Below are 27,179 nucleotides of genomic sequence, written 5' to 3'. Positions count from 1 at the left end.
AATGAAGTTAGTATTAAGCACTCTCCTCGTTAGCCATGAACCAGCTTTGACCAGCCACAGCGAGGACCATAGCGAAGATCTGGGGGCTGTGATGGAGTGTCGAATAGATTTTTTTTTGGCTGTGTGGATCGTAAGGCAGGGTCTCTGGTGGCCTGCTGAGAGGATGACGCTCCTGGAGGGGAGCGCTGTTGTGTGCAGAGTGAGTGTGTTACTGGTCTTAAAAATGTGTCAGGGTAGAAATGCAGCATCCATCCAAATGCCAAAGCACAGGCTTTTGCAGCAGAACACTTTGTTCCACCAAGGTAAACAGTTAGTTTATCATTCAAATGTGACTAATTTGTGAAGTTCCCGAAACTAAAAGAAGTAACAATAATAATTTGCACCTGGTAGTGATTATATCGCCACTTTATTCTTGGAAATAAAGTGCTGACAGGGAGGATTAGTATACGCTATTCTTGGATGAACTCGGGTAATAAAACTGCTATTGAAGTAGGATCTTTTAGGTTAGATGTGTGCTCCCTGATAACTTATATTATTCTTTTAAACTACAGTAACAAGTGTAGGGTGTAACTCGTGTAATTCATGTCAAAATTTACAGATGCATTGTAAATCAGAGTCTTATAATAGACTAGAAAACCCCATTTTGAGAGAAAACAATTAATAAAGTGTCCCTTTGCACTGCTAACAGCTGCTGTGAAAAGAACAGCTGCTTTTTTTCTGCGGTCTGGTCACCAAGGCAAGACTGTATATTATAACACCAGGAACTCATATTGAAGTTGTGGGGAAAAGGCTCATCATAACAGCCATGTGCAGTGGATAATACAAGATTAGCATCTCTTTCACTGTTTTTCTTAAACATATTAAAGGTTTCCTTTTTGTGATTTTATTATTTTCTGACAAAGAACTACTGCATTAGTTCTACTTGCAGAAAGTATTTAAATGTATGTATTTATGCATCCATAAATGTCCTAACTAAATATTTTAAATAGTCTTTATGAAAACAAAAACTACGTATTACTGATGTCCATTTCATTAAATATAATTAACGGATACGTTTGAAGTGGAAAAAGTTCCTCTGCGATGTCCCATACTACTCTGATATATCAGTCAAACTAAAATAAGGTAACTTAACATGTGATCAACCCTCTGAATACAGATAATATCTATCTAAATGGTAGATTTCAGCAATCAAAACTAGCATTTCCCCATAAAAAATGAAAATAGTTTGATTCAATAGTGACAAATGATGGACTTCTGCTGCAATTCTGCATAACTGTTAGATTTGAATAATTCATCTCAATTCCTATTTTCCATGACAAATTATATTGCTGCATTTCACATTTTGTAACTTCACTGTCAGGTATTTTCGTGTCCAACTTGTCACCATATTAGAAACCGGATCAAAGGATCTCTCTGCAAACAAGGCAGGTTTTCTTGTCAGCGGCAGAACAGCTTACAGCGAAGTCACCGACAGCCTGAAGAATAAACCAGTTCAACCATTGACGGGTCAATTAAAGATACATTTTTTTTAGTTTTCTGGACTCTGGATGCTGATCTGACCTGGAGAAACATTAAGACACAGTCTATATGACAATGTGTTGACTGTTTTTATTTTTTGTTTGTTTTCTTTTCTTTTTTATGAAGATGTCAAGCTGAGCAGTGGAAACTTTTTAATTAATCATATTGCCACACTGGCTCATCTCACGTTAGCACATCTGTTTTCTCTTTGACGGAGCAACAGAAAAACCTGCTGCTGCAAAAAGAGAAAACCTGAGGCCTGTCAGGTTGAGTTTTATGATGTTTTACTGAGCTGACAGCAACATAGATGCAGGAAAATGTCAACTCTGACAGCTTCTTAAAATGAAACACATGATACTGACTTCGTCTTGGCAGGAATGTGAAGAAACTGAAGGACTCAGCTGCTCAGCCTAACAATCACTGACAAAATGTGGTCTGAGTGACAGCAGCTCAGAGAAAAAAAGGCTAAATGCAAAGCAGAACATGTGCAAGTAAAGATAACCCACTGTTAAAGTCTTTCCAAGTGTTGGTTTCAAAGTTCATGTGTGTATAATTGGGAGACTTTCAATGAGAAGCTACAATCTACAGTACACCGTTTCAAGTGTCGACTCAAGGAAAGCAGCAGGATGAAGTTTAGGTTTGGCAATTACCAGGAAAACTGCACTTGCACGACTGCATTGTGTGCAACTCGGTGCTGAAAGGATTAAGGTGTGTGGCTGTTTGACTTGGGCTCGGCCCCTTAGTTCCAGTAAAATGAACTATTACTGCTTCATCGTAAGACCTAGAAGATGTCATAAAATGGTCTATAAAACACAACTTTCCAACACTTTGGTTATAAAAGCCCAAAAATTGGAAAAATATAAATATCGCACACATCGACATTGCAATGCTACGTCACTTTCTTTCAGCGTTACGTTTACAGCGGTCAGGCACAATAGATCTTACAATTCATGAGGAAAAGAAACAAAATAAAATAGAAAACGAGTAGGAAAAGTTCTCCAAAAACAAAAGTATCAAAACAATATATCAAATTTTCACTCCTTTTAACTACCTGCTGCTCAGAATGGAGCGCATTATGGTCTAGTTTAAAACCGTAGCTGTACGCCACTTTACTTCTTGATCCTAACTTTTATTTTGTGGATTAAAAGTTACAGTTGGGGGATCCGAAACCAGTATAAAACTTTTATGGTGAAACGGAGGAAAGTTAAATCACAGCTTTACTTCAGATTTGGTCCAGAGCAGGAAAGCGTTCAAAGACCCGCCGCTCTCAGTTTAGCGTGTTCAGCTCTCAGCTGTGGGATATTTCACACCGCTCTCGCCCCGGTCGTCCTGCAGGAGGACAGAGACAGGTAGGTGTTCGGTCCCGTCAGCTGTCTGCCGAGTTCCAGCTACGTGTTTCTGTCCGTGTCTCTGGGCAGCTGACTTTACATCTTGTTGCCAGGGCAACCATATCTGCCGGAGATTCTCCCTTTTCTGTTTTCCGTGGAGACTGGATACTTTGATAATCTGAGGGCTTGCAGGAGATGTGGGGGAAGTGAAGAGAGCCTGCCAAATGTTCTCTGAAGCATGGGAGTCGTCTCAAAAGAGCAAAATCAGATAAGAAGTAGAAATGCCACGAGTGATAATGTCTGCGCTAAAGTGTCCACCTTTCTGTCACCCACTCGTTTGAACAAGGTGGGTGTTTTTACATAATCTGTCTTGCATATTGGGGGGGGGGGAAACAAGGCATCACTTCTAAATCTTCTGAGAAATATTTACTCAGGACTAGATTGCATGTTGTCTGCAGTGCTTCTCATGTTTGTACAGCCATAATATGAAAATAACACTTTAATATGAAAAAAAATGGTCTTACATAATGTTTAACATTCTGAGGAATGTATTTTTAAGGGGGGTTGGTTATGAGACTCAGTGGAAATAGATGTGCAGGGGGGAATTATTTAACCATGAGATCAGGCAAAATCTGTAGTTTCTTTACAAACAACTAAAAGTTTAAGACGTATCCTAACAAAGTGCAAACAGATGTGTCCACATTAGCTTTCAGAAATACCATTCTTCTAGCTAACGTTCATACAGCAAGATTTGCTTGAAAGTGCATAATTGTGCTAAACGGATTTGTAACAGAGAATACATTATGAATGCCACGAAAGTGATGCAACGTTTAAAATTATTTACAAACCCGGATTTCTGCTGCCAAAAATCTGTAAAATATTATAAAATAACGCAGGGAACTCCATGCAAAATTGATGTTTTGCAAATTCCACCCCCTCTTTCCAGAGGATTCACTCTAAATGTGTTGCCTTACTCATAACATCATTACACAGAAATATTCTACAGAAAGACAAGAGATGGAAAAACGAGAACAAACACTAAACCTCCAGCCGGCATTATTTGAACAAGAGCAACTTCACAGTGAGCCATAAACATAAGTGCTCATTTAAATTGCTGCTTTATTACTAACGAACAGGGCATCAACAGAAAAGTAAACAAAACACATATGTTTCAGCCGCCCGTGGGCAAACGAGCACGGAAAATTAGCTTATATGCAAATAAATAAGGGAAAGGAGAAAACGTTCCCTACTCGCCACATAAAGCATCAAAACTATTCATCTTCATTTTCAGCCAGATGTAAAATATAAAAGCAAACCCCCAACACGGAGAACAATATACTTCCAACAAGTCTCGGGGGACATAGCAGCAGTACAAGAGTATCCCCTCATTGCTGAGGCTCTCCTGGTTCCATCGGGAAGATAAATGACAAGACATCAGACTGTTCTGTTCCGATCTGTGGTGGAACAACGCCGTCAGGCGTCGTCGTTAATCCAGCGCAAATAAGCCGGCGTCCTATCAAATGCAACACTGCGACGTGTGTGCGTTCAGAAACCTGAACACAAGTCTAATTACAAATTCAACTTCTCAGTAAAGCGAATGAGAAAAACTAAACAAAAATGTGTACGTTTTAAGCAACTACAGCTAAATACTTCAGCTCGCTGGTTTCTGGCTCATTAAGCGCTACTATGAATGGTAAACAAACAGAAACAGTGTGTGCATTGTTAAACAGATGCTTGCACCACTATTCAACAACACCAGTGTATGCTGACTTAAATCTGCTTATTTACAGGTTAAAAGGCTGAGGAAGTGAAGATGGCCCGTTAGTCCAAAAACCATGGCCCGTTAGTCCAAAAACAGGACCCGTTAGTCCAAAAACAGGACCCGTTAGTCCAAAAACAGGACCCGTTAGTCCAAAAACCATGGCCCGATAGTCCAAAAACCATGGCCCGTTAGTCCAAAAACCATGGCCCGTTAGTCCAAAAACCATGGCCCGTTAGTCCAAAAACCATGGCCCGTTAGTCCAAAAACCATGGCCCGTTAGTCCAAAAACCATGGCCCGTTAGTCCAAAAACCATGGCCCGTTAGTCCAAAAACCATGGCCCGTTAGTCCAAAAACCATGGCCCGTTAGTCCAAAAACCATGGCCCGTTAGTCCAAAAACCATGGCCCGTTAGTCCAAAAACCATGGCCCGTTAGTCCAAAAACCATGGCCCGTTAGTCCAAAAACCATGGCCCGTTAGTCCAAAAACCATGGCCCGTTAGTCCAAAAACCATGGCCCGTTAGTCCAAAAACCATGGCCCGTTAGTCCAAAAACCATGGCCCGTTAGTCCAAAAACCATGGCCCGTTAGTCCAAAAACCATGGCCCGTTAGTCCAAAAACAGGACCCGTTAGTCCAAAAACCATGGCCCGTTAGTCCAAAAACCATGGCCCGTTAGTCCAAAAACAGGACCCGTTAGTCCAAAAACAGGACCCGTTAGTCCAAAAACAGGACCCGTTAGTCCAAAAACAGGACCCGTTAGTCCAAAAACAGGGCCCGTTAGTTCAGCTGGTCTCTGCAGGTTTCCCTCAGGTAAGAACACCTGGCCTGCTCTCACTGTCTGCTGGAGACAGGCAGCTGTTTTAATTGTATGACTTTGTCTGTTCTCAAAATTGTATGGTGAATGAAAGGCTTGAATCTTTATAACATTCACCTCACAATCAAATCAATTCTCCCAGAATAGCCAGGTGTGAAAGCACCATTATTCATTAACTTGGTAGACGACAAGGCGACAACTACAGGACAGACTTTGTGATTATAATCTGGTTATCATCTTTAGAATTTCACTCTGGACAAAACTGTGCAATTAATTTTGTTAGTGTACATTAAGGCATGTAAATCTTGTTATAAAAGAGACACAAATACTCTGGGTTTTTTTTTTTTGTAATTTCCCTGTTGCTAATATTTCTGATATCCACTTTCTTTTTCCTCTGCCTCTGCCATACTCCTGTGTGATCTTCAGTACAGATGACTGGTATCCTGCTGCAAAAAAAAGAAAAAAAAAACTACGTGTGCTCCTTCAGGCATGAATTTAGTAGGTTAGCTACAGTGCATGCCATAAGCCAGACATATAAGAATCCATAAATGTACACACCGGAGACCAGAGAGGAGACTGCTTAGCGGTCTAGTGGTTTAGACAGAAATGTGCGCTCCTCAGTCCTCTGTTCATTTGGCACCCTTCACTGCACCCGGGTGCATCCCATCACCCTTTTGCCATCCTGCTCAGCAGACCACCCAGTGCCATGAAGATGTTTATGGTATTTCACACCCTGCCCTGCTTTGGCCTGTTCCTCTGAGCGACAGCTCACTGAATGGCATTAATAAATTGAGTTGCCCCCTTGGCAGTCTTCTCTTCAGTTCACAGAGGAATGAACACTCAGAGTCAGAAGGCTAGGTTTGTCTGAAGCATTTTATCAGTTATAACATATTCACTTTGTGGTGCAAGCTTGTACATTAAATTAATTCGTCTTCAAACCCCTCTGATTCTGATTCTGATTCGGATCACGTGTGCAGGAGACTCGTCTGGATTTAGTCCATTCTTGAACTTCTACAACTTCGTCTGTGTAACCACATACGACCCTGGATATATATACTGTATGGGGCGCATAAATGTTTAATCACTTTAACTTGTCAAAAATGTTATCTATTCATCAGATCGTGTTGAGAGCTTGGCCACGCGTGCGGATCGGACTCACAGGATCGGCTGGATGAAGACGAGTGCTTTACGGAATAAAATCCTTAAACTCCTAGAGGGTTATTTACGGTTAGCTGTTTTTACTCTGTTGCATTTATACCCGTCTCACTCATGTTGTATTAAGCTTCTGTATGCACACAGGCAAGCCAGTCACAGTTCATACGAGGCAGGTCAAAAATGAAAAGAAATTTTAATCATTTGTTTCTCAGGGGGCTCACAGGCCTGTTTGACCTCGACCCCGCATTTTGACATCATTTCAGCGCAACATTAACCTTTCCTCCCACTCCTAATATTGCCAGCACCCTGTGGACAAACAAGAAAATAAGAGCCGTGGTGGGGAGAGAAGACGGGCCGATACGGATTACATTTTTCTGCGGTAAATCCGGATCTATAAAAGGTGGTAAAGGGGAGACGAGGGTAGAAAAGGTTGTGCCGTAGATTGCTGATCTATAACTTGTGGCATGCAGAATGTTGAAATACCGCTTCTGCCCTTTAGAGGAGAAACCTTCCCGACTCCCACTCTCCTTCCACAGCTAAATGATTTAACATCATTGCCAGGGACATGTGCAGCTAAAAGGAACAGTCAAGTGTTTATCTTCTCTTTGGCACACATCTTATAAATTAGTTGAGGGCTATCTTTAGGTCAATTCTACCTACATAGCCCTTCTGATTCACTTCTTACATTCATTCCCTGCAGAAAAAATAAAAAATAAAATAAATCTAAGCATAGCCAAAGTCAATAAAATTTAATGTAATGGTTTAAAGCAGCACACAATTTAATTTCTTAAGATGATGTGTCCTAAATTCAATCCAACTGGGTTTATCTATCCTCGTGCCATTTGATGGTAAATGTCATCTCGAGGCTCTTCAAATGACAAGAAGGTCCAATTCATGTCTATAAATATGTAATCAGGTCAGAGCAAAAAGATCCATCATACTGCTAGATTTAAATTTAATGACATACATTACAATACAATACGGTCTAATTTAGTTTATAACGCCATTAGGCACAAAAAGTCATCTATCTAACGATACCCTTGTTCGAATTGCTGACACAACTGTTGTGCCGCGTCTGCTTTTAATCACATTCTAGCCTAAGCAGATGAGTCTTCATCAGGAATAATCATGATGATCTATAAAGAGGAGCAGAAGCGATTAGTGGACTGGTACACCAACAAGACAAAGGACACGATGACTGACTTCAAGAGAAAACTGCCCAGTTACCCACCAGAACATCGCAGACTCTGAACCGGTCACAAAAACCAGATCGGTTATAAGAAATCATCCTCATCATTTTCTACAGAGGCACCCAGATGACCCTGTAACCCGCCTTTTTCTATCATGAACTCCATTGTTAGGCTCTGCGAAAACATTTTACACCATTAGTACTACAAGCATCAGATTCAGTGAGTACGCTATTAGACTGATGAACTTCCTCTTGGCCAGCTAGCTTTGATCAGTCATCTCCAGGTCAAACACTACAAAAATTATCCAAAGTTTTCTGACACTACTAAAAAAAAATTGATTCAAAAGCATTTCTACAGAAAAGAACTGCAGAATATTTATTTCTCTCACGTGTTCAAGTCCAGACTGGTGCATCTTTGCACCAGTCAGAGGTGCGTAAATCATATTGTTGGAGAATATGCTTTATTATTCACTTTATTCAATACCATATACAATTTAGGTCTATGTAAATAGTGTGTGTAATTATTTCTCTGTCTGTGAACAAACTATTTACAGTTTTTTCCTCAAGTTGATGTTTTGTTTCTCAAATTTTTATTCCACTTTTATAGGCCAATTGTAAAGCAATAAATTGAATTTACATTCTGATGAGCACCCACCGCTGTGTTATACGTTTCTGAATGGTAATAAAGTGGCTGTTCAATGGTCCTTCTCTAATTGAATTTGAGGAAAACCTATGTGAACTCCAGGGATAAAAAAGAAAAGCTACTACTCAAATATTCCTTCTTTACCTTTAAAGCAGAAACCTACCATGCTTCATCTTTAAAGTGGCAACATATACTAAATGCAATAACACACAACAAGCAGAAGCTGGGACTACCTTGTAGCTTTGCCAAAAGGGCACAAGCCATAGAGAGGAGCTGGAGGAGATTCATCCAGGCCCAAAAGAATTGGCCTGGGTAGAGTAAACCGCTTCTCCATGTGTTAAGCTGTGTATTTCCTCAGGATATATTTGGACAGCTGTGCTCAAACTAAAATTTCCTCTGAGGAGTTCCAGTTATGTAGTGTGACTGCATTAAACTCCTACAAACAAAATCAAAAATGCAGAAAATTATATTTTTTTTTAAGTCTAATAAATCAAGAAGCTCTTACGAAAAACATACGAGAACTGTTTTCACATTCATCTACAGCTGCACAGTAAAATATTGGGAGATGATATGAATCTACTAATCTTTCATTTTTGATGTGCCTAGACAAAAAAAAAAGCCAAAAGGTCAAAAGAAGGAAAAAAAAAAACCTCTCAAAAGCCTTTGGGTGAGACTGCAGGTGGATGTTCCTGCTGAACTCTCCATGTCTGGCCTTTGATAGCGGAGCTGAAGCTCTCAAAGATGAAGGATGAACTGCGGCTTTCAGTCGGCTCTCGGGAACAAAGGCTTTCTTTGTGAGTTGTTGTACATTGTAATAAACTGAAGTGATCTGGTGCATGAAATGTGCTTTTACATGAGCCATCAAACATTATCAGATCGCATCATTTATCTACAGTACAAGTATACTGTAGATACATCATAATAATTGGCAACGGTTGTGCAGCTTAGAGCTTTAAATATTCCCTCTACCATTCACCAAACTGGAGCCTGAGACCCAAATGTTTTATTCTGAACAGACCGCTCCAACATGACACATTTTCCACCACATGCCAGTGGCTATGTGAATGAGCGCTCCTAAAGATCCGTGCAGAGGGCTGACAATGCATAAACCATGATGGAAGCTGCCGCTCGGTGTGAATAGAAGATCCATATTCCCGGTGCAGGTGTGAGAGCTGTCAGCGTGATACCTGCGGGACGGAGTCTCAGGCATGCTAATTTGGCATTTGGGTTCAAAAGTGAGTGGGACATTAGATAATGGAAGTGGACAGAGGACAGGCAGTACCTTTATCGCCATTATAACGAGCTCTCGCTCTCTCCAAGTTTCATAAGAGGTCGGTCTGTGTTCAGCGGGAAAGTTACATCGACATGCAGCTCATTCTATGATGTAATTAGCCTAAGATGAAAAACCAGACAGAATGATGGGTTTGAAGTAAATAGCCAAAAGGGTGTGTATTTCAACAGTTTTACAGTCTTTCTATAAAACCAGCAGAAACATAGTTGTTTAAACGTGTGCTTTAGAAATAAAGTGATACATTGTGAACGTGTGGGTAGTTTGATGTCCGAAAGACTGAACGACGGTGCTATCAATGGTAAACAACCAGCTCTGAAACAAAGAAGGGAGCTGTAGGGTGATCCAAATGGCTTAGAAAAAACACACTAGTTTGACTCATTTGACTCAGACAAATATTTTTATTACATTAACATTTTGTTTTCTTTAAAATAATATGCCATAGCAATAAGACCATTGGAGTTCAGACATGGACAGATTACTGGGGGGGGGGGCAAGGGGGTCTGAAGTCAAAATATTAACTTTGAAAACTTGCAAACCCAAATACTATATTCAATATGGCTGACCTGTATTTAATGTTGCAGGCATTAGATGATGTGGCTGACAAACGTATCATGATGTTAGCGTTTCATATCAGTTGATATTCATAATTATTGATTAGTGTGGAAAAGACTGTATAACAAACTGCCATGCTGAGCCTTTAAGGGGCGGGGCTTAGAGCAGCTGCAGCATGCAGACGAAGAAAGAGAGAAAAAAAGGGTAGAGTGTAAAGGAGTATAGTTTATGTTCGCATTTGTTTATTTAACTTGCCGTTTGCCGTTTATTGTTACCTTCCTTGATGTGTGTGCGTGGAAATACAAGTAAGTGATGGTAAATATTAATAATATTGTTTATTTAGCAGAGTATTTTAGTTTTACCCTTAATTAAGAGCATGCTCTGTTCACGTGCACACTTAAAAGAGTTATACACGGTGGATATTGCGTCGTGTATATGTAGAAATGTGATGTTTATAATCATTGATAGTGCAGTTATGCAATATGTCTGATGTTACTTCAGTCAGTTTATTCAGACACTGACTCTGTACTGTTGTTTATTTTCTAGAATCACACACGATTACCTAAATAAACGGCAAGTACGAGTTGAATCACCTAGCGTACGACTCTGCGTTCTTTGGAGTTCTGACCGACTCACCACAGTGTTCTGAATATTCACACCAGTAAATGCAACCTCTAAGTTTCAATTAGGTTTTTTTGTTTGTTTGTTTTAAATATCTGAAATACTGCCAAACCAGTGATGACATGTTGTCGCCAGATAACAGAGTTCACCTTCAGCAGTCTAGTGGAGGCCACGTCTCGACAAGTCGGGGTTGTTGCGTTTTATTTCATAATTTCAACAGTAAAATGTTGCACAGATTATTTTTTTTTTTCTGTCATTGCATTTGCAATTAGGATGCTTCTTGTATTTAATGAACACAGTCAGCCTCAGGAAGTCAATAAAATCTTTTGGCCCTATTGGCACATTATCCCGATCTGCAATAGCTGCCGTAATGCAGATTGCATTAGCTACTGAGTGATCAAATTAGGTGCCAGCGCGCTCACCCGCCTCCACAATCACTGGCACTTTCCGATACAGACAACTGCACGCTTACAATCAATTTGCTGCTCTAATCTAGTTGAGGAGCTCGCACGCAACACGGAGGCCCATCTTATTCCATGCATACTTGGTGACATGGAAAACGTGATTTCCACTGCTCAACAATGACACATGCACACACACGTACCCACAGGCACACGTACGCCCTCGCAAGCTGACATAAATTCATGCAAACATATGTCATAAACCCTTCCTCCAACCTTCTTAGCCACACGTCCTCATGGACATGCATGGTTCACTGGGTCCACAAATAAACATATCCGAGTCCTTGTCTCTCCCAAGAGCTCGCTGCCTTCTTGTTAGGAGATGCTAAATGTAGAGCAGAGATGCTGTCGACACGGTTTCTTCATCAACATCCTTCATCTTGTAAGCGTGCCTTCAGCAGCATCACAAACAGGTGAAGCTTCATGGAAAGACAGGCGGCAAAAAAAAACATGCTTAATGTGGTTTCACTGTATTTTTACGTCTTGCACAAATCTTAAAAAATAGTTGTTTTTTAAAAAAAACAAAACACATTGAATGTATGTAAAAATGGTTTAAAGATTAATCAATCTATATCATGTAAATTAATCAAATGAGGAAAACAATAACTGTTTTTATTTAAAATACATATACATTTTTTTACAACATTCAAGACAAAAAGGAATCAGATCAAAATAAACATATTTAAGATCGTCAAATACTGTTTCTCAGTTCAAGTAGAACGACACAGTTCATGTTAGATTACAAGTAAATAAACATAAGAGAAAAATGCAAACGAGCTTTTCCCCTGTGAATTATAGTCCAAACAAAAAAAAAATGTGTGATTGTTCTGTATTTTGTTTTTAAAATATCAGATTTTCTCGTTTCATTGAACATAAACGTGTGAGAAAAATCCAAACAGAGCCGTAAATGATGAATGAAAACAATAAAGCCTTTATTTAAGTATTTGACATATTAGAACAAAATATTAATGGCTTCCGTCTCTGATCGTTAATCAAAGCAAGTATTCAACCACATGGACCGGCCCCACAGGGAGAAACGGGAGAAAAAACTAAATCGATATTTGCAGCTACGAAGCATTTCTCCACGCTCTATAACACAAACCACTGATGTCTCATTTTCTTTAATGAGGATGACTTGCTGTGCATGTTTAACACTGAAATTGTTTTCTCCGCTATTGTTATTCAGAATGTGATATTCTGCAGTGATGTTAGGGTGCAAATATTCTGATTTATCAATGTATTATATGCAGTAAGAACAGGAACAAAAACTACAACTTTTTCTTAGATGAGCAATGAATTTAATGCTGAGGTGTGCTGACCAAAGACATTAGTAAAATATGCAATTTCACACTTATATCACCAGACGCATTAAATATTTTCTCAAGATCTTGTGACGATGACAAGAGAGCTTCAAGAGATCTTTAAAATAATCCACATTCTCTGCTAGAGTCTCGTGATCCCTGACCCACTGTTACACACAGTTTGGCCCAATAAAACTGCTCATCTCTACGTGTCTCTGGAGGACTTGGACCCATGTAAATGTGACTTGTGTAAGGCCTTCGACCCATGAGTGTGTGGGTTCCCCGTGGGTGCAAAGTTGGGTGAAGTGAAAACTTGTCTGTAGGCGTGAATGCAAGTGTAAATGCGCTACTTTTTCCATGTGTCGACTGCAAGACTGTCTAGTGACCTGGACAGTGTGACTCTCACCGACACCAGCGTTTCGGTCCAGTTAATTCACTCGCAGAAACAAACTCCTTCATTTTTGTAGCACAGCTATATTTGATGCATAACAATTTTATTTATATTTTGCCGTTGATATTATTGCAGTAGTTGAAACTTGAGTGATGCCTGCTTGCGTATTTGTACCGGTTCATTAGCTGCTACAAGCTCATTTTCACGTGTAAAGTGAGTGTTGAATTCAAATCAACACTCATGCCATGCGCTCCACACCTCACACTGACGTGCATGAAACAAGATGATGCATGAGCCACTAAGTCAGTGCACAAGACAAAGTATATATACTTTAAGTACATAAGAGTGCCTTAGAAAAGAATTTACACCCCTTGAATATCTTCAGATTTTGTCAGAAACACAAATTTTCAAGTTTTTTTTCTTCTTTACAGGATTTATGCGATAGACCAACACAAATATATATATATATATATATATATATATATGCGAAACAAGCCAATAATTGATTTGTAGATAAAAGTGTAGCGACAGAAAACTCTGCATGTGGAAACTGATGGCCATTTAACTAAAGAACACAAAGTGCAATCATGGGTAAGATGTTTAGCTCTGCTTTATAAACCTTATGGCCCCGTCATGAGCTGGATCTAATAACTGAAGAGAACGTGTGGAGGCTTTCATATAAAACACCTTCCACAGTCTGAAAGGTGACAGCAGCAAGCTGATAATCAGCATTAATCAAAGAAGCAGACAAGCGGCCCATGGAAACTCAGGAAGAGGAGGAGTATGGTTACACAGCTCAGAGGGAAGAACAGCACAACTATTAGTGGTGTGCTCTACAACGCTGGCATTAATGGAGGAGTGGCATAAGAAAGCCAATGTTAAGCAAAAGTCGCAAGAACCCCAGCTTAAAGTTCCCCGTGTTAATGGATCTCCGGTCAGACTTTAAATTACTCTCTACCTTTCTGCATGAAGAAGCTGGTCAGAGTTGAGACATCAGATTGAGCTAAAAACAGAGCATAGCTGGAATAAAAGCTCTGACAGGCGCCAAAAGAGTAAAGACGCAGGCGGTCGCTCCACCTTCCAGCAGGATTCAGACCCCCGCCATCCAGCAAGAGCTACAATGAAATAGTTCAGATTACACATATTTATATGCTACCAGTCAAAATCTGGACACAAATCTACCTGAAGATTTGTGGCAAGACTTGAAAATGCATGTTCACCAGTGCTCTCCATCCAAACAGACTGAGCTTAAATGGTTTTGTAAAAAAATAAAAAATAAATAATAATAATAATAATAATAATAATCTCTAGATGAGCAAAGCTGTTGAGCCTCCAAGTAAAGATGGTTATGCAAAACTGTGACTCTGAGGGACCAGATAGAGATTAATGCTACACATTTCATGTTTACTTGTGATAATAATTGAAAAATAAATACCATGAATCTTTTCTTTTCACTTTGAAAAAAACATTTACATTTGTGCTTGTAATGTGACAAAAGGTGGAAAAAGTTAGAGGATGAATAGTTTTGTAACTCACTATTCTTTTAAGGGAATATTCATACTGAACCGCAACCAAACCAATTTATCCATAATGAAAATATTGCAGTAAAGAGCCGATTAACAACGGTGTCTTAGAATGTGTCTACAAACCACTGTGCACTATGCATCTATGTTACCATGTAGGTGTGTATGTTATACATTTTCACTATTTTTCTCAAACACTGTCAGATCAGGCGACTTTATCTTTCCCGGTTCCCCCTTTAGATATATTTTAAAGAAAAACACGTCTTCTTTTCTGTGAAGGTTAGACGATATAACCACAGGTTCAAAAGCATCCGCACGGTGAAGCCACGAGGGACGAACGAAGGATGTACACAGAGGTACAAAAGGAATCCAACAACTGCCTTCACATGGGACAAGGCTGCATCTGCTGCAGACAGGAGCCCTCCATCTTTGAAGCTTTGCATTTCCTCTTATGAGGACAGAGCTGCAGGTGGGCACCAAGGTAGCATTTGGAGGGATGAAAGAGGATGGAGGCTAGAGTTTTATCAGAGAGGATTTAGTGTTGCATCTGTAAAACGTCTACAATCTGTCCTTGTTTCAATTCGAGATCCAATTCAGCTTTGATGTAGATTTGCTTTCAAGTAGTTCTTCGTGGATGGATGGAACTACATAACTGCTTGTCTAAATAATGGTCAATAATGGCCACTTTCTCTGCAGCAGACAGTATCTGCAATAAAGGTGTTGGTACTAGCTTTGGTTATGTTCAAGTATTCACTGAACATTAGATTTTTTTTTTCCACAAATATAGAAAGCAGACCTTATAAATGTGTGGGAGTCCTTCCATGTCTGAGGAATCAAAATGTTCGGTCCAGTCAAGTAGTATTTTTGCTCCAAAAGGTTTACATGCGAAAAGAAAAGAAAAGAAAAGAAGTCATGATTTTATCGCTATTTGATATTGGCCAAAATTTAATATATGCTTCAACCAAGTTATGCAAAAGAAAAGGTCAGACACGTCTATTTTACTGTGTCGTCTAAGGATCATCAAAGCTTGTTAAAGTGGACTGAAGTCAGCAGCTTGGTACCAACTCACATTTTAGATTCGTCCTCTCAAGTATCTCAAGCTTGCGACTAACATAAAAAAGGTTGAAGATCATATGTCCAGATTGCCTCTGGCTATATTTCAGCTTTAAATAACACATCTTCAAAGAGACATTTTTGAATTTTGCATAAAGGGTGTATTTGTAAGGAGTGCAACACAACTAGATGACAAGATCAGTGACAAACATGTTGCATGTACAGAGCCCCCCCCCCACCACAGAGCTGGCAGAATATTTCCACACAAACTGCACGCTCCATCTCCCAACATCATGTTATTCTCAGCTCTTACTTTCAGGACGGAAATGCCCAAAGGCCAGAGTTTGTCTGTGTGGCTACTTTACATAAGTCCGGCATCTTAGTATGCATCCACTGAAATACAGATTCACAAACTCTGAGACACAGAGCCTTGCAATATTGTAAATGGTTATTAAAAAATAAATTAATTAAAGTAAAATAAAAGCTACTTTAGAAATCCGATCTATTCGTGGGTCTCCGGGATTCATAAAGAACCACAGAAGCAGAGGATTGACTACAGTATAGATAAGCATCCTTTTAAGAAATCTGGAACAAATTCATCCTTTTCGCGCCCTGCAGTGGTATCTGAAACGGTCCTTTTTAACGTAATAACTTCTGAGGCAGAATAAGTGACAGACTGAGGGGGCGGTAATCATTCGATCCCCTGGACATGATTCTTCTGACCTTGAGATCAGGGTTCCATGTTGGACAAAAATTACCGGATGACCGTCGATACATCGAACCAGACGGGTGGAGGTGACCTGGAAATAATCTAAAATGCCATAAATAAAATATTTTTTTTTTCTAAATAATAAACAAAGTACAATGAGCGTTGTTACATGACACTGCGCCCACGGGCGAATCCCAATAACTCCGCATACAGTTCGGTTTGAAGACGTATTTTAATTGGAGCAATTTGCTTCTTCTGAATGGAAGACAATTTCTAAATATTGCGCAAAATCTTTGAAGGGGCTGTGAAGTGAGAGGAGCAGAAAGCAGCGTTTTCAGCACCGGCAGACCGATGTTCATTTTCTATTATTTTTATGGTATTCCAAAAGACATTGTAACAGTTTTATAGCACCTATACATGGCATGCATCTGGACCCACACATGCTGATGATGATGCTGATGATGATGATACAAAAAATAAAACAACAACAAAAAAGAAATCTTACTAGTATAGAGCAATCTAAAGAACGATATGAATGGGAGCAATGAAATTCATGTTGAATTAATTCTCGGCTTGTGACGACAGCAGTCGGAGTCGTTAGGCGTCAGCCAGCGTTGAGGCGTTATGGGGAGGCGGTGTGTGTCTGCAGAGCCGCTGTGTGAAGTTTACATCCTCTATGGAAGCTAAAGGCTGCATGGTGGATAGACAGTGCAAATTACTTTCTAATTTTTATTATCGATTCGGGTCTGACTGTCACAATTTTTAACACTGCTATCTTAGATTAATGCCAGTTACTTCAGCTTAAAGCTTCCTGGCAATCGATATGTTCAGATCTGTTATAGTCTGAGTCTTTTCCATTACAGAGTAATGATCCACCTCACGCTCTCTGCAGAATCTCTTCCGAGCATAATGATTCAGCCGTGTAAAGCAGGATTTAAGAGGTAAATACTGGCACAATAATGAATAAGTAACTGAGCCACAAGCCTTAAAATTTACTGAGCGATAACTTGCAGAAATATCTACGTAGGAAGGCTAAAAGCAAAGGTTTCCTTATTGGCACTAAATTATTACTGCATTTCTTTAATTAATCCTGGCAATGTTAAAAAAAGAAAAACAAGTCTGACTCATTAAATCTGATCAAAGAATATTTTTTGGCAGCTTATCGTTCACAAAAAATAGTTATCAGCATACATACAGACAAAAATGTCAAGAGCAGGTTTTATATTGGGTTGGAAAATAAGATTACACGGTAATTACACGCAATATTATGTTTTATCACTTTGAGCTCTCAACCACAGTTTGTCTTGGAACATCATGGATTTACAAACGCTAGTAGCTCATTGGAAGTTTTTAAGTTAACAATCTTCTCAAGGAAATAAATATAATAAATACATTACTTATGTATTTATCATATCCCTAATAGTCTCTCAGATAGATTGACAAAAACAGTCTAAAATGTAAATTCCATAATATTTTTGTCTTTGTAGCAGAATATTAATAAACTGCTGTCTTACAGGAAATGCTCTCTGTCATACATGTCATGACGGCAACACCGCTCCTTCTACTTATGAAAATTAGATTAAAAAAAATACACAAAAACAAACAAAACACTGCAGGTATACCAGAAATAATAGTTCATGCTGGGAAAGGGGCCATAATATCTGACCAGTGCCTCAACATGATGAATAAAATGGCCTACTACACATATTGCACTCCAAACACGCCTTGTAGATATTAATATTGCAGTCCTTGATATTGGACGACACTGAGCCAAAGAAATTATTCCATTGGTGTTTCAAATCATGCACAAATTTACTTGTGCAAAATTTGATGATAATATCATATGATATGGTTTCAGTGAGACTCTAGATGAGAAGAGCCCAAGTCCAGTCCTTGATGGCAACTTGGTTTTCCTGTGTTTTCCTTCTGTTTTACTTGGTATTGTCCACAGCTTGGTGCATTATTTTTGATTGAAGATTCTCGGATGATACAAATAACAACAACATGCAATTTCCTTTTGAAATAAGTTATGTATTTTTGAACTAACTTGAACTGAATAATTGTTAGTTTTCTGCTTTAAGTGTAAAAACGTTGACATTTTTGTTCCAAATCGTTGAGGAAATTCTGTGAAAACACTGTGAGAATTTCACACCAACAGCTTTGGAACAAAATCACAGTGGGTATTTACCAGTGTTTAATCTAGTTCTATACATGAAGTCAAAGTTTGGACCCACCTGCCCTCCAAGCTCTCAGCTCCCACTTTAAAGCCGAGTTTACAGGATTGTGGAGCTCGTGTAAGGAAGATGATACACAGATAAGACTAATCCATACAACCCGCTCTTAGAAAGTCAGCTACATCAAACGGACAGATTTCGACTGAGCCAAAAAGTTTCTGCAGAGAATTGCTTTTTAAAGGCCATGAACTTTTGCTTAAAGGCCAAAATGCGCTTGCCGACTTAGCAGCTTATAGCAGCTTGTGATAAGCTGAAATCAAGTCCGTAAACCTTACAGAGATATCAGATGAGTAAGTCACTCGACACACACAAATCGGATTTGGGGCGCGCATGTGTGTGTGTCTTCCACCTAAGAGTAGAGGTAACAATTACTTTATGTACACAGAGATGATTGCCGATAAAATCCTTTGTACTCATGTGTTAAACTTTACATTTGCGAAAAATGTTGACTAAAAACCACCCCCTCGCAGGGTTTAAGTGGAGCGGGTTAGAAAAATGTTGGAGGCCAATTTCCTTCAAAACTCAAACAAGGGTTCTTGTTCCGACGAGAGAAGGCGGATGACTCCGCATGGTCAGGTCACAGATGTAACAGTGGACACACTGGCCGAATGTGCTCCAACAGATGGTCTAATTGGCACCGTGGTGCGTGACGCCCTGCTGGAGCTGCAGAGAGGAGACTCCCGGAGAAGCAATAATCGATAAGAGCATCACTAACGCTTCTGCTCGTTATCAACCAAACTTGCTGCTTCACTGAACTGTCACGAAGAATATAAGCTGCAGACCAATGAAATGAGGACAACATTGATTAAGGACTTGAAGTTCTTTAATGTTTACAACGCGTCTCATATTTAGAATAAGAACAATCATAAATTCAAGGCTTGCCAACAAGATTTACTATGAGACTACAACCCTCTGTCAAAAATGACTGTGGAAAGGGAGTTTTTTTTAAATTCAGACAGTGATCCATGAATCCTATGGTATTAGGATAAGGAATGAAGTAACAATGTAGGGGGGAAAAAAATCCCTAAGCAGTCAGAAATAATAAACCAATCACTAAAACAACCTAAATATTAGAACATTGCTGTGGATTTATTTCTACAAGATACGTATGCGAAGGTATGGAATAAACAGCTACTATATTTAGTCATACTGATGCTGATACTCATACTTTTCTCAAACATTGGAGTACCTCGACACCAATAACCTGGTCTCCACCTTAAAGGTCCAACATTTTCACCTCAGACTCTCAACTACAAAGGTTTTATTGTAACAATCACACTTAGCCCACCAACAGATGAAGAAAATGCCTCTAAGTGGAAAAAAAAAAGGAACAATTTTTTTTTTCCCACCAACACAGACAGTCTGGCACTGCAAACAAGAAAGTGGACATAATATGACATTTTATGAAGAGTCCAGCTCTGGGCCTTGGCCCATCTGAGATAAAAAGAACAGAAAGACACGGCAAAACTGCCACCACCGTCTTAGGAGTCTAAATATAGCATCTACAGACAAGTGTTCCCTCTACAGACTGCAAAATGGCAGACCAAGCAGATAACAGGCATATTAAGTGCAAACACATGATATAAAGCCTTGCAGGTCAGAGGCCGTCCCCACCTCCGGATGGATGCTCTCTGTTATTTTCAGATTATTATTTCTGAGAGCCCCCCGAGGAGAAAAGCCTGAAGTTAACCAATAAAAATGTAACACAGACGGAGGAAACAACACGGAGGAATGACAGCATTAATAACGACAGAGATTTCTCTCGCATCCACTTGCAGCTCGCCGTTTTTTTTTTTTAAAAGCGCACGTCCAGGACGGAGCACGGAGAGGTACGTCCCTCTTCCAATCTGAATTTCCATCCAGTTATCAGTCACAGAGACAGATGCTCCCTCGCCAGCTCACACGTCTCATTTATCGACTTTTACTCTGCTCTCTGCACCTTTGATGCCGCCGCGGCTTCAGCCCCTGCTTTTCTGCACCAGCCCACGCAGAAATCGCTGAACAGAGAGCGGCGAGAAGAGTCAACGCCTTAAGCCAAGGACGAATTAAAGATGTAGAGGTGGACTGGAGAGGATCAAAGGAGGTGTTGTCCTGTCACCACCACAACCCAAATCCTGCCATGATCTGGGCAGGATTTGGGTTTAACTTTCCCAATGCATGACCAAAGAAGGGTCAACTCTAGATCCACTGGGTCACCATCGAGAGTCACACACGAGGGCAATCAGTGCTGAAATGAGATCTTTGGACTGTCAAAAATAACTAAATAAATAGGTTGTATTCCTGTGCTCTCACTGCTAGTGTTCAAAGACGGCATGTTCTGTTAGTGGGCAGAACATTTTCAACAAGTCATCATAAAACTGTTAAGATCTATGCTTCTCTTTGTGCAACAAACTCAGAAACTTAATGCCAAGTACTTCCACGGCAAATAGTAGATGCCATATGCTGAAAACTTTTTTAATCATAAAGACGTCTACATAGTGTAATAAGCTGCGATTAGCGACAGACAGTTGAGCATTTATCTTACTTGGACTCAGTTGGAAAACTGTGCTGCACACATTGAAAATAATTTATTTCCAACTTTCTCTACTTGGTGTGAAAAAGACGTCTGAAATATCTTTTAAATACTCTCCTCTTTCAAAAAAAAGGGAAAAATATTTATAAAAGTGGAGCTCATTTACATGCAGAATTATGCTATGCTATCCGATTCAGAAGGATAGGACACAGCAATAACTACAATCACCATGCAACAAATAGGAATCATTTTAAATGCACCATTATTAAAACCTTTGGCAAAACTGTGTAAACCCCCCCCAAAAAAAACAACAACTTCAAAACAAATTAATCTTGTATTTCCTCAAACTAATAGATTAAGAAAAAAAATCTACTTTTAATTTGAGTAAATTTATTGAGTGTTTGGGGAGAATCCCATAATAATTGCTCTGGTGCCACAATTATTGACAACTTCATTCACTTCTGAATTGTTGTTTATTTGTGCATTGCTTTTTCTCAGTTGATCAGAAGGAGTGTGTAAGAACATTTATCTGATGACCTTTTACTTGCAGGTTTCCTGTGGCGCAAATATCGCATCACATGAGGAAGTATTTACTTTAGTCACTGGACAGCAGGCCAGACAAGAACTTACTTTTACAGAAGAGGGTAACAAGGGAAGTAAGCCTCTGCAGATCCCCCCCCCCTTAAAAAACTCCTCCAAAACACACTCTTAGAAAGCTGCAGTAAAGAGTGTCATCACAACAATCAGATATTGTCTTCATGTCAAGCTGTTATTGGGAAGAAAAAACAGCAAAAAGGATTTTTTTTTTTTTTGTCCGATCATCCCAAATATAGCCAAGTGGTTTTCTCTATCAAAAGAGAACACAGAGACGACTGATCTCAACTACGAAAGAAAGAGAGTTAAGGAGTCTGGGGTCTGATTTTGTTTTCAGCTTCGTTTGGGGCGCCATCAGCAGACTGGTTAGAACCTCAGGGACCTACCAAGGACTTATGGGTGCAGAAACCGTCTGCTACAACTGGTGTGTGTTTTCGAAGAGCTCTTCAAGTCAGTCGATGAATCATGAATTGTCCTCTAAAATAAATTGGAAGCCGATGAAGCTTGTGTCGAGTTTGGAGTCGTGGAGGATTTTGTCAGCAGTGAGGCAGGAGCACTTTGAACAATTTGCAACAGTTTCAGATACCACATTAGAATATTGAATGCAAGTTCATAACACTTGGAATATACCGTAAATCGTCCTTTGTGATATGAATATTGCACACGCTGATCCTGTGATGAGAAAATAGTCGCTGTATACTGTGCAGCCTTAGAGCACGTCTCTAAAAACACTCAAGCCCACGTTGCATCTTCTCTCATATTCTCTTCTTAAAGTTAGAAAAGTGTTTTTCTAACTTTTGTTGGAACCACAAAGCCCAGCATTCAGAAAATATTTGTTTTTTTTTACTTTTCTCTGAAAAGCAGGCAGATTCAGATATTCATTTCTCACAAACAACCTTTGACAAAAGACCGTTGAAGGGCAAACAAATAAAAAAATCCCCCCGTCCTTTTGAGAAACGTATTGACAACGCTGCAGAAATGATGGGCTGCCAAGACAAAACAGACACACTTCTATTCACATAAATGAGCCATTCAGAACACAGCGAAAGCCACCTCAGTTCTTGTTTACATGGTCGATGCACCTGAAATCAGCACGACTCCTCTGGCCAATCACTAATCACACCACTGCATGAAATAATACTCGGTGTTGACAACTGAAAACAAATTTTCCGTAGTTTTTTTTTTTTTTTTAAATAATGTAATATAAGAAGCTCAGCAGGAGGCGTTTCTGCATAAACAATTAAAGCCGAGGCGACGAATCAACACGCTGTCACAGACGAGCAGCAAAGTGTCAGAAGTTACTTAGATTTCAACTGTAGCACAAAATATGTATTTTAAGGCTGCCATAAACTCTTACATTTCATCAGCATCAATGGCAACCCAGCTGTTTCAGAACGTAAGGTGGCATCATCAAATGCATAAGTTAAAATGCCAAAAAACTAACTTGTTATGAAATTCAGATGTGAGGCGGCAGACTAAAACCGTTGATTCTCAATCCGACTTTAATGGCCAAATATCATCATATTTTATAGGCCAAAAAAAAAAAACAACAAATGTGTGAAGCATAAACCAAAATTGGTTTTCAATTGTTTTTTTAAAGTGCATAAGTGACGTAATAACCCTTTTCTGAAACAAAAAGAGACTTTTAAGTCATCTCCTAGAAACCAAAAATGTATTTCATTTATATAAGGTGACATAGTATCTATAACTATGCTGAACATCAATGGGGGAAATGAATTGCTTTCTTGACAAAAAAAAAAAAAAAAACCTTTAACTGGAATTAGTTGAATGGATGACTCACCATTTAGAGATTATTCCACTGACAAGTTGGTGAGGAACATGCTCTGCTCATGTTTGTGCATGAAAGAGCAAGAATGTTGTCAGAACGAGACAAACGCTGTCGATCTAAATGTGTTTAAGTATTTTAAATTACAGATTTTGTTACAAGCGATCATTTACCACTGTGAGAGAAAAGATGGACTAGGAACGTGACAGATCCCTTTTAAATGCCTCTGTAGGCTGTCTGTTTGTTAGGTCCCCAGCTCTCAGACAACTCTTTTCCTCACTTCATTCTCTTCACAGGGTAAATCCCAATTCTAACTGGAATTGGGCATTTTGGGCAACTTTTTGATACATTATTAACTGTTTTTTTTTCTCTTTCTTTTTAATATTTCTCAATTTTAGAAATGAAAATTAATATATCCAACTTGGACCATGAGTCAGAACACAGCAGAAAAGGAGAAGTTATAACGATGATCATTTATGCCCTTTAAAGTTTACGCTGCAAATAACGAGAAAACCTTCTGAAGGAAAATATGTCATTTCTGCATAAACAGATGCCAAGACGTAAATGCTGGCTCCGTACATTTTTGAAAATGATTTATGTTTCGCAGCACTGGAAAAAAAATCTTTGCAGAACACAACTTCAAAGGGCCTTAAAGCTTTTGGGTGATTATTTTACAAAACACAATATGATGTGCCAGGCAAAACCGATGTAAAAACTCCAGTGTGGCCTACAATAATCACACCGAGACGCCATAAATGCCATTTAAAAATATACCGAAATACTTTAATTGTGAAACCTGCGAGGCAAATGAAATTATGATAAGACACAGTATGAAAAGGAAATGAAAGAAAAGGGGATTCCAGGATGTCTTGAGCTCGATTCAGATAAGTGGATTACTAAATGGATGTGAGCTATCAACCTCTCATCTTGTTTCTGCTCAGGGGGACGATTCCAGTTTTGTCTCAGCCAGCTCCTGAAATAACACCACAGCGATTGTAAGCACGGATACTTTGCATGATCAAATGTTGCTTTCCTAAGGATCAAACATGGCTTCCCTGGATCATTTCATAAGCTCTGACACTTCGTCTGCCTCAGATTTTCTGTTTTCTTCTGTCACCACAAATTATATTCATGTTGCTTCAATCATGACCTCAAACACAGACTAATGTCAGATTACAGATTTCTCAATAGTCTTTAAGCAGCAAAGACAAAAAAAAAAAAAAACATCTGAATTTAATCACCCAAAAATGTAAAACTTTCTAGTTGAAAATGTACTAAAAAGACATAAACCAATAATAAAGAAACTTAGTGATTAGTCACCCTTTTCTAAGAATCTTGAAAAATATATCTTATGCACAACTGACAGACTTCATCATTAAAAAAAAAAAAAATTACTATACTTTGCTAACAGCAGCAGGGAAAACAAGAATAAAGTAACAGCAATAAAAAAAAGAAAAGGAATAAGGTGTGCAGTATTAAATGTAATTGTACACTAGAGACCACATTACGTTCCCAGTCCTGATCTTCAAAGTTAAGCTTCAAACTAAAACGTCAAACGTTTTGTTAAGTAAACAAAAACGTCTGATACGAAGCACTAGCAGGAATATAAAAGGAGTAAAATTGACTGCACCCATCTCATAAAAGTGTTACCCTCTTTTTAAAGTTTCTCACGCTACAAATCCGTTCAATTAATCATAAACGTAGTGCATGTGATCATATTCCAGCAGAGTTAAACAACAACTAAGCCGAGCCTCTCCCACTCTCCGTTACTTACTGACCTTCCTCTATAGCTGGTGTGCATAACGAACTTGTCACTCCTTAGCTTTGCCTTAATGTTAATGTGTTATTAGTCCATCGACAGCACAGATGTCAAACCTATTCAAACCATCAAGGCAGGTCAGATGAAGAACCAGGTGCTTCCTTAGCAGAGCAGAACAGAGCAGAAAAAAGGTGAAAATGTGTTTCGTTTTGTTTTTTCCTAAGGTGACATTATAATACAGAGGCGCATGCTAGAAAAGATCCAAGCTGACATGGTCATTATGTACCACCACTACAGCCGAAAAGGAAGAAGCACTGCTGAATTTTAACACCAAGGGAAGCTCCATGTCACTGCGCATATTCGACTTTGACCTGCTCCTCTAACGCTGCCCGTTTTCCACCGAGCCTTGAAGACGTGGACAAACAGACGGAGCCAAACAAAAACTGGAGAGTCAGCTTAGGATCTAAAGATCTGCAAATATGGATAGTTATAAAGCCGTCGGTCAGTGTCCCAATCATCGGTATGACAGGGGCTTTTAACGTTAAACCAGCAAAACATCAAATATCAGAGCCCTTCGCAGAAGGCGCATCATGGGAGAACAAAGTTGGGTGTAAATAATAAGAGTTTCTGAAAAAGGCAATGATGTTCTAATCATTTTAAGGTAAAAAACAGAAATATTAAAAAGGGAATAAAATGAACAACGATTTTTACTAGCTAAAAAATAGAAAAGGCTGAGGTAAATCCAAGCAGGAAATTACTTAAAAGCACACTTTTAGGACAAGTGCCCAACTCAGGAGAGGCTTATAAAGCTAATTAGATGGGATAAAGATGGCAGTTCTGAGCCCGAGACCAGGATGTTACTTTTAAATTGTTGCTCTGTTTCTTCCACAAAACTAAAAAAATGTGCACACATGAGCAAGTCAAGCAGCTTCCCCAAGGGAACCATAAAGTCTGTGAAGCCAAATATGAATTACATAACAGAAATGACTAAAAATCAGAGTGCTGTGAAGTTCAGGTAACTTCAGAGGACACTTGGATGAGCTCAAGATGAAAGGCAGGACCTTTGAAGAAAAAAAAAAAAAAAAAAAACGCTGCAGCTATTAAGAACAGCAGCACTTTCACATGGATTAGTTATGCTGGTAGAGGTGGCTACATCTGATCCACAATGCCACTGGCTATGTCCTTGGACTATTCTCAGTAGAGCACAACAACAGATGAAGGACTTGTTACAGTAGCTATTAACAGCCCTAATCATTTATGGCTTTGTGTGGGCAACTCAAAGAACTGTACAAGGCTGCTGAAATATTAAAGCCTCGGTAAACTAGGAAGGAAAAAAACACTCAGACACACAAGTCTCTCTGCCAGCAAAACGTACTGCAAGGAGGGAGTTGGTCAGACTTAGGAAAATAAAATTAAAAAATCCTAATTTTTCACACATGATGATAAACATAGGATTTAGGATGTTTGTCTAAATGGCACTTTAACCTCCTGTTAACAGAAGGACATGTTGGGAACGTTCAAAAACATATAAACATATACAATGTGGAGCATTATACATCGACGGGACGCCCCTTGAATGAATCCATGTGTGAAAATGTCATAAGTAAATGTCAATAGCTTTTTCAGGTCTGTCCCGAGGACATGCAGCCCAGCGCGTGGGACACAGGACTCAGTCGTACCCTCACTCCCCTCCACCTCATCTATTCTTAATCTGCTCTGCAGAGCTAATTTGCTCAAGTGATGAATTAAACACCATAAGGGTGAAGGACTAAAAACAGATAAAAGGTGGGAAAGAGAAGTTACACATAAACTGCAACAACATATCCAACATTTTTACTTTGACAAAGGGGCATAAAAAAGGTTCTTGAGTCGCAAAACTCATCACTTGAGTACTTTCACGTGTATTTCAATGATAAAGGTAGATTTCTATGTTGCAACAGGTGGGATAAATATGCATTACTCCCCGCCACATTCAGTGTGATCT

General features: G+C 39.3%; 1 protein-coding gene and 1 long non-coding RNA gene across 2 annotated transcripts in view; both read right to left on the bottom strand.

Annotated features, from left to right (window-relative positions):
* Positions 1 to 27,179, bottom strand: part of tex264a (testis expressed 264, ER-phagy receptor a) — a 70,586-nt gene that overhangs the window by 29,306 nt on the left and 14,101 nt on the right. The gene's annotated exons all lie outside the window — the stretch shown is intronic.
* LOC148159659 (uncharacterized) lies at positions 11,109 to 27,172 on the bottom strand. Its single transcript, XR_015762846.1, has 2 exons — positions 15,345 to 27,172; positions 11,109 to 11,752 (listed from the first exon to the last, which is right to left on the bottom strand). It is a non-coding gene; the product is annotated as an uncharacterized LOC148159659 (long non-coding RNA).

The sequence above is a fragment of the Poecilia mexicana genome, unplaced genomic scaffold (assembly GCF_051168715.1).
Source record: "Poecilia mexicana isolate PSO_F unplaced genomic scaffold, ASM5116871v1 scaffold_5, whole genome shotgun sequence".
NCBI classification, from domain to species: domain Eukaryota; kingdom Metazoa; phylum Chordata; class Actinopteri; order Cyprinodontiformes; family Poeciliidae; genus Poecilia; species Poecilia mexicana.
The sequence above is the reverse complement of the archived record's forward strand: the minus strand, read 5'-3'. Positions and strand labels throughout refer to the sequence as shown.